The sequence below is a fragment of the Primulina huaijiensis genome, chromosome 4, assembly GCF_012295235.1.
Source record: "Primulina huaijiensis isolate GDHJ02 chromosome 4, ASM1229523v2, whole genome shotgun sequence".
In the NCBI taxonomy this organism is placed as follows: domain Eukaryota; kingdom Viridiplantae; phylum Streptophyta; class Magnoliopsida; order Lamiales; family Gesneriaceae; genus Primulina; species Primulina huaijiensis.
This window is the reverse complement of record NC_133309.1, coordinates 22,859,301-22,871,764: the sequence shown is the minus strand read 5'-3', so window position 1 is coordinate 22,871,764 and position 12,464 is coordinate 22,859,301. Positions and strand designations below refer to the sequence as shown.

The 12,464-nt window shown below is 39.3% G+C and overlaps 1 long non-coding RNA gene across 2 annotated transcripts in view; it reads right to left on the bottom strand.

Moving 5' to 3' along the window:
• Positions 1-396: 396 nt before the first annotated feature.
• LOC140975484 (uncharacterized) overlaps positions 397-12,464 on the bottom strand; it is a 28,661-nt gene continuing 16,593 nt past the window's right edge. Inside the window, exons 3-5 of one of the 2 annotated variants that reach the window (XR_012174974.1) lie at positions 1,993-2,145; positions 1,620-1,781; positions 397-1,088 (exon numbers count right to left, since the gene is read on the bottom strand). This is a non-coding gene — a long non-coding RNA (uncharacterized lncRNA). The remainder of the gene's footprint in view (positions 1,089-1,619; positions 1,782-1,992; positions 2,146-12,464) is intronic. The other variant, XR_012174975.1, reaches the window with a different exon arrangement.

Below are 12,464 nucleotides of genomic sequence, written 5' to 3'. Positions count from 1 at the left end.
TTCTTGAATTTGAAAAGCTTATATTGAGAGAATTTATGCCTTGAGGTGTTGTAATTTGATTGGCTCCTCGTGATTTATTTAGTGATTACTTTCCGTTAATTACAAGATTTGATTTCAAATACTAAAAATATTAGTATTTTCTTCCGCAAGATTGGATTTTTAATGCTAAAATATTAGTATTTTCTTCTATTTAGTACAAGATTGCAATATTGTTTTAAAATCTTGATTTGCTCACGAAATATATTAAAATATCAATTAATTGACTATTTATTTTTCTTAGGAATTTAATATCTCAATAAATATAATTTTTTATTGCTATTTAAAATTATTTTGTATTTGCTATAATTTAATGGGTCAACAAATTTAATTTTCTACTATAACAACATAAACTTTGTTTGGCCAACTCTTATTCCTAGAATCTAGCAAAAACTAATTTATTTTTCACGCCTACTTTTGTTTAAAAACATTAACTTCGACTATTTGAGAACATATCAAGCTACGATCTACGAGACTAGAATGCACTAGTTCTGACCAGTTTCAATGTTATTATATTTCTGAGTGAGAAGAAACTGGACATGGCAATAAATCATGCATCACCGCCACTGGTAACTAAACTAAAAAATGATCATTACAAGAATTTAAGAAAGTGATTTCAAGCTTGGACTTCTTGCAGGTATACATCAAGAGTTGATACCATTGCTAGTCCTTGTTAGCCAGTCCGGAACAATTTATCACATAACGAGTTTTTCCGACCCCAAACTGGCTAAATTCGCATAGACTTGACTCACATACAGTTGCTTGTTTGAAATATTTTATATTCTTGTTTCTACGTAATTCATCAAATCAACTATTAGAAATGAAATAAAGAATGTAAAAATGAAGTAGACTAGAAAAAAGGGAATTTACCAAGACCGGCAAATATCACAAGATACCAATCTTTTGGCGTGCATATATATAAATTTTTTGTGTATATAAATCCTGGAAGTTTTGTGTGCGGGATCCTCTTCTTTCAAGCTACCATTCATTTCCTTCCTAGGTCCATCACTCAGTAAAGTCAACAGCTTTTGCAAATCTAATATGTATTCAGCCTGTAAAACCATTGAAACAAAGGCATTGAAACAATAGTATTACAGCACCAATCTTTGAACAAAAGGCAATTTGTATAAATAAGATTGTGAAGACAAAGTTGTAATAAGATCACTCTACTACACTACGGCCATTTGTCAGTTGAATCAACCATAAAACAGCAAATTTTGGACTTACACGAAAAACCAAATGAAGATATTGAACTAAAGTCTCAGACCACGAAGATATTGAACTAAAGTCTCAGACCATGAGAACAGAAGAACACTTGGCATAAGATGTTTTCTCATAAACAATACCCACAACATGTCTATTCCAGATAATTTATTTCACTCTAGATTTCTTACATACTCTACTTTGTACAAGATAAGTTTACATGAAAATATCTCGTTACTCAAAGTGTAGTGGAGGTCGGGTCAAATAAATCAAATAAATTTTGTAAACGTTCTAAATGCCAAATAAAGGTTTAAAACAACGGTATTTATTTAAACACAAAGTTACAGAAAAAGCAGTGACCTTCATATTCCTCAACTTACTTGAGTTTCAGTAGTGCATTTTGTGACATGGGCAATCAAACAATGTGAATGAAAGGAATGTCCACAAGGAAATACATAAAAAGGTGCCATCGATCCAACTGAAGTATAAGCCCTGGACATCCGGTAGTCACCAGATGCATCTAATATTTTCTTTTGGCAAACCTGTTAAAACTCTGGATGAGAGTGAAAATATGTATCTTGGAATGGGGAACAATTATTTAAAATTTACAAACTTATGGAACAAGATGTAACACAGACAAATGAGAAATTCATGTGCCAAGGATACTTTCAATATGATGTCATGCCGATAACCTGGACTTTTTTTATAAAGATTACTAAAAGTTTAGGAGCACAAATATCAAGATATCATTACCCCACATTCCTCATTCCACTTTATTACAGCATATCTTTGAGCAGGTGCACTAATATCACATCCTTATGTTGTCAGCACCATGAGTAGCATCATTCATCTCTTGTTTGAGTTTTTCGATTTCCTGTAATCTTCAAGTGATGTGCAGATTGCCTCCTACAATTGTTTTATAAGACCATCAATCCATGAGCAATTGAGAGCGAACTGTTGATAAGTAAAACGACGGTTTTGGCTTTGATTTGCATCGTCAAGATTGATGAAAATGATTGGACAAAGTTACATTTGGAGTTCGCAAAAACACAAGACCAAAATTATTGCAAAGGCCGTCTGATAAAATATTCGAATGAGAAATGTCACGCCCCGAAACCGAGACGCGCCATTGGCGTCGTTTAACAATTTAAAATCGTAAAACAACAGGCCACATAGTACATAAAATAGTCAAAATTCAGTCTATTACATAATTTTTATAGTGCTTAACAAAATTGCGGAAGCGATAACCTAAAAGAAAATAAAACTAAAACTGATGTTTGAAACTTCATGTCTCGAACTTGATCATCAACCCCAAAACATGTGTTGTTCATCTTCTTCGAATTGAACTTTCCCCTTATCTGGGGAGGGAAGCAAGGGAATGAATGTTTGGAGAAACACTCAGAATGTGGGGCCAACCGTACACAAGAATATCGAAATATACATATAATATGAGTTCAAAGGTGAAATATCGCAGAACATATTGCAACATGAATCAAGACGTGAGGTAAACAGAATTCGAAACAAGGCATCAAAACATATCAAATCAAGGCACTATTATTCATCTCTTTGTCCATGGTACACTGATCAGTCCCTAATTGTTATTCCTCTAAGGGGGCGATGCCATATATCGGTTATTATAATCCACCACATCAGGGGCTTATCTTATCTTTTCATGTTTCGGAAATTTCCTCACCACTTTTAATTTGAATCCTAACAGTGCATTTTTTTTCGAGATTTCATAGCATAAGCCGACTAACTATTCTTGAAGCAACAATTAAACGTGAAAAAATGCTTGTTGAAATGCTCAAACACAAGGATGTTTTTTGCCTGCCGAAACGTGGCTCGAATGAGCTACTGTTTATGCTCGAAAAATATGCTACTGAGCTCGAGTCTTGGAGTCTTTGACAGCTTCTTGATCAACTTTGGGTAGAGTTTTTGCTTGAAATTGGGCTGAACAAAGCTCGAAATTTCTGCTGCCGAAGGGGCTCTGAATTTGGGATGTTTGTGCTTTGTTTTGTGTGATTTCACTTTACCTTTGGCCACTATTTATAGGCTGTAAATAACCAGCTGAAAGGTCCTCCATTCATGGCTATTTACTCCATTTAAATATCATTATTCCTCAATCATGGTGCTGTTACAACTCATCCCAAATCAGCTAAATGTGACTCTTTGAATTTTCAAAAATATGTTGCATTTTATGGCTCATTTATGCTGTTTTCATTGCTGCTGAATGTTAGGTTGAATGGCCATTTATTAGGCTATTAAAATTCATCCATTCCCTTGTCCAAAATATAGCAAATGAGGTGTTTTGTGGCTGAATATGATTCAAATGTGTGGTGTAAATATGAGCTATTACAAAAGAGTGAATGTTTGGTCAAAAACACTTAATTTTTGAGAATTAAGGCTTAATTGCTCACAAATTGTGTCGGTTATAATTATGCAGGAATTGAGTTCAAAATTTTGAATTCTAGGCTTGGTACAAAGCTGATATTGGGTCTTCACGCCCCTCCCTTCTAATTAAAAGTTTCGTCCTCGAAACTTGGGTGATTTTGCTCTTCAAAAAAGAAGGGATATTTCTTTCGCATCTTCTCTTCGAGTTCCCAAATAGCTTCCCTTTCAGTATGATTAGACCATTGTATTTTGACATATGGAATGGTTCGTCGCCTAAATACTTGGTCCTTGTTATCCACAATTCGAATGGGAACTCCTTCGTATTTTAGTTCTTCATTCAAGTTTCCTTCGATCAGAAGTGGTCCAGCCTCAAGAATATGACTCGGATCCGAAATATATCTTCTTAATTGCGAAACGTTGAAGACATTGTGAATTCTACACATATCTGGTCAAGCCAGCTATTCTGTCGATCTTGTGCAGTTTTTAGTCTCCTCTCCCTTGATCATGGTAACTTTATCCAATGTCTCTTGGGTTAGTTCAGCTCCGGTGATGGCTTTTTCTCCTACTTCATCCCAATATAGTGGTGATCGACATTTCCGCGCATACAAAGCTTCATACGGTGCCATTCCAATACTGCTGTGGTGACTATTTTTATAAGCAAACTCAATCAAGGGCAGATGTTCACTCCAATTACCACTAAAATCTAGAGCACATGCTCTCAACATATCCTTAAGAGTTTGTATTGCCCTCTCATTTGGCCATCAGTTTGAAGGTGATGTCATACTAAGAGTAATTTTAGTCCCCATAGCTTGTTGAAAACTCTTCTAAAAACGAGATGCAAACCTAGGCTTTCTATCTAATAGTATACTAACGGGAACTCCATGTAATCGTACGATATTATTCATGCACAAGGTGGCCAGTTTATCGAGATTATAGTTCATGCGGACAGATAAGAAATGCGCAGATTTCGTGAGTCTATCTACAATTACCTATATACCATCATGACTTTGTTTAGACTTTGGTAACCGACTACAAAGTCCATGGAGATATGTTCTCATTTCCATTCCAAGATTTCCAAGTGTTGAATAAATCCCCCAGGTCTTGTTGAATAAGTCCCCCAGGTTTTTGATGCTCATCTTTGACTTGTTGGCACACGTGACACTTAGAGACAAACATTGCAACATTTTTTTTCATTCCACTCTACCAGAAGTTTTTCTTCAAATCTCTGTACATCTTGGTACTACCGGGGTGGAATGAAAATTTTGACTTGTGTGCCTCAGACATCACTTCTTGTCGAAGACTATCGATGCTGGGTGCAAACAATCGTTCTTTCATCCACACGACTCCTTTGTTATCTGTCTGGAGATCCGATAATTTTCCTTCTTTAGCTTTTTGTTTCAGTTTCATCAAAGAGAGGTCTCGATCTTGACTTATCTTGATCGTTTCTCGGAGACATGGTTGTGCTGAAAGTGACGCTAGGATTACTTTGCCCGTATTCTTCCCACTCAAAGCATCGGCCTTGTTTGTCTTGCCCGGATGATAGCTTATCGTCAAGTCGTAGTCCTTCAGGAGTTCAATCCATGTCTCTGCTGCATATTTAGTTCTTTTTGAATGAACAAATATTTGAGACTTTGATGATCAGTGAAAATCTCTAACTTAGCTCCATAAAGATAATGTCTCCAAATTTTTAGTGCGAACACCACCGCAGCTAGTTCGATGTCATGTGTCGGATAATTTTGCTCATATGGTTTTAATTGTCTTGCAGTGTAGGTAATTATTCTCCCATCTTGCATAAGCACACATCCTAAACCTCATTTGGAAGCATCGCTGTAGATGGTGAAGTTTTTTCCTTCCGTTGGCAATATCAATACCGTCGTAGAGGCCAGTTTCTTCTTCAAAGTCTCGAAGCTTTGCTCAGATTCTTTACTCCATTGAAACTTAGAGTTCTTTTGTGTGAGTTTAGTGAGAGGTATGACTATTGAAGACAATCCTTCAACAAATTTTCGGTAATAGCCAGCTAATCCCAAGAAGCTTCAAATTTCTGTCACAGTCTTAGGTCTCGATCAGTCCATGATTGCTTCTATTTTCTTAAGGTCCACAAATACTCCCACTGCTGATATTATGTGTCCCAAGAATGTGATGTTGTTAAACCAGAATTCACATTTCTTGAATTTAGCGTACAATTTCTTTTCTCTAAGCGTCTGAAGGGTGAGACGAAGATGTTCTTTGTGGTCCTCCTCACTTGATGAATATACAAGAATATCGTCAATGAACACCACCACAAACTTGTCGAGAAACGGTTTGAACACCTTGTTTATGAGATCCATGAATGATGTCGGAGCGTTTGTTAATCCGAACGGTATTACCATGAACTCATAATGTCCATACCTTGTTCTGAAGGCCGTCTTCAGAATATCGTCTGCCTTGACCTTCAGTTGGTGGTAGCCTGACCTTAAATCGAGCTTGAAAAAGACTGTTACTCCTTTGAGTTGGTCAAACATGTCATCTATCCTTGGAAGCGTGTATTTATTCTTGATTGAGATCTTATTCAATTCTCTGTAATCAATATTTATTCCTGTAGTTTGAAATCCTTCACGCGGCAATCTACTAAAGCATGATTCTTTGATGGCCAATTCATTCCTAGAATGACGTCCAACTTCACCATGTTTAGTTGAATCAATTCAGCTTGAAATAGATGATCATTGATAAAGACTTTACAATCTCGGTGCACCTTATGTGTTTCAATTGTCTTACTAACAGGAGTTGTAAGCCCTAATTTCTTAGTGAACCTCTTAGATATGAACGATTGAGTGGCACCACTCAAACAATACATAAGCTAACATTTCATTGATTAGAATGGTACCTGCCACGACATCGTTCGCGTCATTTGCCTCTTCTTGAATCATCGCAAAGACATGAGAGTTTGGCTTATTCTCCTTTGGCTTGTTGGGGGTAGTATCAGTGTTTGACCGTGTCTCTTTCTTAGGCTCAAGACAATCAGCAATTCGATGTCCCACCTTCCCACAGTTGAAGCATGCACCAGACCTCCTACGAAATTCTCCAGAATGGCGGTTATTGCAGGTGGGACATATTTTGACCTCTTGGTAGGCTGGGCTGGACGATGTGCCTTTGAATGACCTACTGGGCTGATTCGGTCTTTTGAACGGTTGTTTCCATTGAGACGATTTCTCAGTAAAAGGTCACTTGCTCTTATTCTCGTCCTCTTGGCGCTTGATGTCAGTCTCGACTCTTATTGCCGCGTCCATCAGATCAACAAAGCTCGTGGGTTGGTAAGCTGACTGAATAGGATTGCTCAGACCACGCTTGAACCGATGCATCTTCAAGGTATCATCAGCCATGATATTAGGGGCATAGGTTCCAAGAGATTTGAACTTTGAAGTATACTCCACCACAGACATATCCAAAGTTTGAGTGAAATTTTCGAACTCACTCAACTTTTGTAATCTCACTTCAGTTGGGTAGTACTGTTTCAAGAATACCTCTCGAAACTGTTGTCATGTGATTGCTCCGGCAGCTGTCGTTGGTGAGACTGTCTTCCACCATTTGACGATTTTTTTTCTTCTAAAAATGGTGTCACCACATCCACATTGAACTCGTTGGGAATTTCGAGTAGACGGAGTTGGATCTCGATATTTTTGATCCAGTTTTGGGCAACTTCGGGGTCCAGGTCTCTTTTAAATGTTTGATCTCGATTCTTTCGGAGAGACTCGTAGTGGTATTACACCCCATGTGCTGGAGGTTCCGATGGTGGTGGCGGATTGCCATTGGCATTTGTGTTTCCAAACCCTTGGATTGTGGTGGCCACAATGGTTGCTATGGCCATTAAGTTAGCTTGACTTATGCCAATCCTTGTGGTGGTTGCAGAGGTGGATTCCCTTCATTGTCGTTGTTGCGATTTCCGTAGCGTGGGTTGCGATTGTTTCATACTGGTCTTCCGTCCATGTCCTACAAGTGTACAAGTTTCTAAGATATTTGTTTGCCAATTGAAGCGACCGAGTGAATTGGGCGTGAGATGGTGGGCAATTTCACCGGTTCGGATTATGTTTGTTCAGGAAAGGGTTCTCCCTAGCTTTGGAAATACATGGCCTCCTCATTCAGTTGCCACTTGTACAATTTTACATTCTCACCATGTACTTCTACGCATCTCCGGTGCATTTCGTTCCCTTCCGATGACCTATTCTGTCACTCTGCCACTAGCTTCCCATCCCATCTTCCATAAGTGCTTTCTTCCCTTTTGTTCCCTTTTTTCTTTTTTGAAAAATGTCTGATTTCACTTTTTCTACTTTTGGAACGAATGCGCGCGGCTCACTTGGGTATGAGTCTGCAGGGACACATTTCGATTCACCTTCTCCTCCTGTTGAAAAACCCACTTCCCACCATCTCCCCAAAAAATCAAAAAACCAATGCCCCCACAGTTGGCACTTCCCGACTTCTAAAAAGGAGAAGGGCAAAGCCCGAGCTCCTGGCTCACCGCATCCTGATGCCCCGAGTGCTCTCTTGTTTTATACCATGGATAAGTACTCTATGTTTCGGGGCTGAGGAAGATCTTAGTCCTAGGCTCTATTCCTTCTTCCTATCAAATCTGGATTCACGTCCCTCCGAGTGGGCTGATCAGCCCCCGGAGGGTTTCTTCACTTTCTTCAGAGGCCAAGTACGTAGTGGTCTCAGATTTCTCTTCCTTCTTTTTATATCGACATGACCCACTTCCTCGGGGTCCCTATAAACCAATTTCATCCAAACTCCTTTCGAATCATGGCCTCAGCCTATATCCTCTTTAAAATGCACAACCTTCTTATTAGCCTTCTCGTTCTATACTATTTCTTTATCTGTCGATTTGGAGATAACGCCTTCTCCCTGTCTGCCCGGCTAAAGAGTTGATTCCTTGATGGCATCTCCTTCTCATTGAAGGGATAGTAAGGTTGGTTCTTCTACATCACCCTTCCCTCCCCTCCCAAATGCCTAACCGACTTATTGCCCAGCCCCCCTACCCAGCCTAGGCTTCCTCGTGGCTATAAATTTGAGGAGCCTCACACTCGAAGCCAGGAACTGGTGCAGGGGCAAAAGTTTTCTTCTTTTCTCCTCCTTAATGAGGAAATTTAGTAGCTTACGGGTTGAGTGCCCGAGCCGAGGACCTTTTAGACAGGGTGATTGACGAAGTATCTGACTCAGGCGCTCAACCTGGTAATTTCCTTCTTTACTCATCACTATCACTTTCCCTTATTCTTTTTTTTTGCACCTATTTTTTCCTTTGTACAGATAACTCGGAAATGTAGGAGGCCTTTGCGAGAAGGTGGATGGCTGAAGAGAAAAAGAAGGCTACCAAAAAAGCTATTGAGGAGAAAAAGAAGGCCGCTTTCCTGGAAGCCCAGCTGTCACTGAGACCTATACCTCCGGAGGTCAACCTATTGATGATGCCAGGGCGAAGGTGCTTGAACCAGAAAAAACCGGATGGCCCGACTCTCCCGGGGATTCTGTAAACGAAAGGCTACGTCCACCCCCGAGTTGGTCTTGCTGAGTGATGCGGCAGAGGGGGGCCAAAGTTCTTTCCGGGCGGCCTACTCCATTCATCCATCCTCTTTTCATCTGCTCGCCGAATTTTCTCAGCCCAGCCCCTAGGAGTGTTGGGGAATTACACCCGAAGCGATGCCAACCACGATGATAATATAGTACCCAAAACTTGCAGAATAAAATAGCCAACAAGAACACAAAGATTTACGTGGTTCACCCAATATAGGCTACGTCCACGGAGCACTGCAATTTTTATAACTGGAAGAAATATTACAACAAGTGTATACACCAATACACTCAATATTTCTCACTCTCAACCCGAGTATACCAAGAAATAATTTCTCTAACTCACACAAAGAGAATTCCCGCACTCAAGAAAAAAAAATACTCTTTTTTCTATGCACTCTCTTTTTATCAAAGCTGAAAAGCTTTTGATTTTAGGATACAATAACTGGATGAATTGAGCTCTATTTATAACTAAATTCCTCGTTCAATTTTATAACAAAACCGATGTGGGATATGTGAGAAAGCATGTTTTTATATTATTTAATTTAATGTGTGGGCCCCACATCCTCACCTAACAATTCTCCCACTTGAAGACTTGATTTCAATCATGTCTTCACACCATCAGTGCAGCAGCTCATACCTCCTTTGTTAGTCCAGGAGACCAACTAAAGTCAAACACAACTTCAGTTTTCCAATGGTAACAGCTGGATTCTTGCTTCCAGGAATCTTCTCAAGCTTCAAGACTCCATTCACCCGATCTCTAAGGATCCCCATTCCGAGGATTTGTTTTGCAGCACCCAAATCCTTCAAAGCAAATTCCTTTGATAACTCTTTCTCGAATTTATCAATCTCCTCCAGGCAAGCTCCTGCTACCAACATATCATCTACATATATCAGTAGTATGATATAATAACCATCAAGCTTCACATAACAACAGTGATGAGCCTGATACCTTAGGAAACCATCATTATTCATTACACCATCAAACTTCTTGTACCACTGTCTTGGAGCTTGTTTGAGACCATACAAGCTCTTCTGAAGTTTGCACACCATTTTTTCTTTCCCTCGTACTTCAAATCCCTGTGATTGATTCATATAAATTTCTTCATCTAGGTCACCGTGAAGAAACGCAGTCTTTACATCCAACTACTCCAGATGTAAATCTTCTTTTACCATCAATCCAAGTACAGTCCTGATATTAGTTAACTTTACCACCAGAGAGAAAATATCAGTGTAACCAATGACTTCCTTTTCACCTTTTACAACAAGTATTTCTTGGTACCGCCTGCTACCGTCATGTTTTAACCGGTACTCCCACTTGCTATGTAAAACCTTTTTACCTTCAGGAAGTTCTGACAACTCCCACATGTGATTGGATGACAGTGAATCCATCACATCTTTCATGGCTAACTCCCACTGTTTAAAAGCCTCATAAACATCCGATTTATTTTTCACAAAATAAACCCAAAATTTCATGCTCGAATCGTCAACAGTAGTGCCATAATATCTTGAGTGATTTCCAAGGGATGTCACAGGAGATGGTCCACATACATCAGTATGTGCCAGCTCCTAATCCGTTGATTTCGGTTCTCTAACCTCTTTTGAAAAGCTCACTTTTTTCTGCTTTCCAAAAAATACAGCTTCACACAGCTTGTATTCAACGATATTTAATTCCGGTAGCTTTCCGTTTGAAACAAGCATCTTCATTTCCTTCTCACTCGTATCCCCAAGCCTACTATGCCATAGACTTGAATTAGCTCCAGCATCCACAGCCGCTAATTTATTTCTCAAACTGGAAGTCATATAAAGTGTTCCAGTTTCTTTTCTCGAGCAACAATCATGGCTCTCTTTTTTACTTTCCAAGAACCATCACCAAAGGTCACCTTATGAACTTCGTCGTCAAGCTGTCCTACTGAAATCAGATTGTGTGTCAACTCTGGTACATGCCTTACTTTGTTGATTTTCCAGACAGATCCGTTTGTCATCTTCATCCGGATATCACCCATACCAATTATTTCCAAAGATTTTCCATCAGCCAGGAAAACTTTTCCATAATCTCCCGCAATGTAATTGTCGAATACATCACGATTACCAGTGGTATGAAACGAAGCTCCCGAGTCCATAACCCAAGAATCAACCGGGCTTTCCATGGATAGTAATAGAGCATCATGTACCTCCTCAGTAACAACATTAGCGTCGTTCTTTGTTGATCTGCACTTCTTTTTCAAGTGACCAGTCTCACCACAGCTCCAGCACTTCACATTCTTTTCAAAGTTGCCTTTGTCTTTTCCATTTCTTGACTTAGATCTACCATGCCATTGGTTAAAACTCTTTTCGCCACTCCTGCTTCTTCCTCTATTCTCGAGATTTAGAGCAGATCTCAATGATGTTCCTTCACTCGAATCCATCCTGCGAACTTCTTCAGCAAGAATTTGATCTCTGACATCATTGAATTGTAGCTTTCTTTTTCCAACATAATTGCTAACCGCTGTCCGCATCGGTTCCTAATTTTCTGGTAAAGACGCCACAAGAATAAGTGCCCGAATCTCATCATCAAATTTAATTTCAACCGATGTCAGCTGTGAAACAATCGTGTTGAATTCATTGATGTGTTTAGCCACCGATGCATTTCTCTCATCTTCAAGTTAAATAACTTCTTAATGAGATGTACTTTATTATTTGCCGATGGCTTTTCGTACATGTCCGACAAAATGGACATCATCTACTCCGTTGTTTTTGCCTCCGCCACGTTATGTGCTACGTTCTTCGTTAGGGTCAATCGTATTACACCTAACACTTGTCGGTCAAGAAGCTTCCAGTCATCATCCTCCATCTTTTCCGGCTTCTTTCCAGATAGAGGTTGATGCAACTTCTTGCTATACAAATAATCAATAATTTGTAGTCGCCAGAACGTAAAATCTGTACCGTCGAACTTGTTATACCTGGTCCCGATCCATCATCTCCAGCTATCACTTCTCCAGCCTTAGCAAAAAATCTAAAAAATCTTTTCTGATGTGGAAGATCAGACAAAGCTGCAACCACAGAGCATACTCAGAATTCTTAAGAATTTTCACAACAAGGCTCTGATACCAGTTGTTGGGGAATTACACCCGAAGCGATGCCAACCACGATGATAATATAGTACCCAAAACTTGCGGAATAAAATAACCAACAAAAACATAAAGATTTATGTGGTTCACCCAATATAGGCTACGTCCACGGAGCACTGCAACTTTTATAACTGGAAGAAATATTACAACAAGTGTATACACCAATACACTCAATATTTCTCACACTCC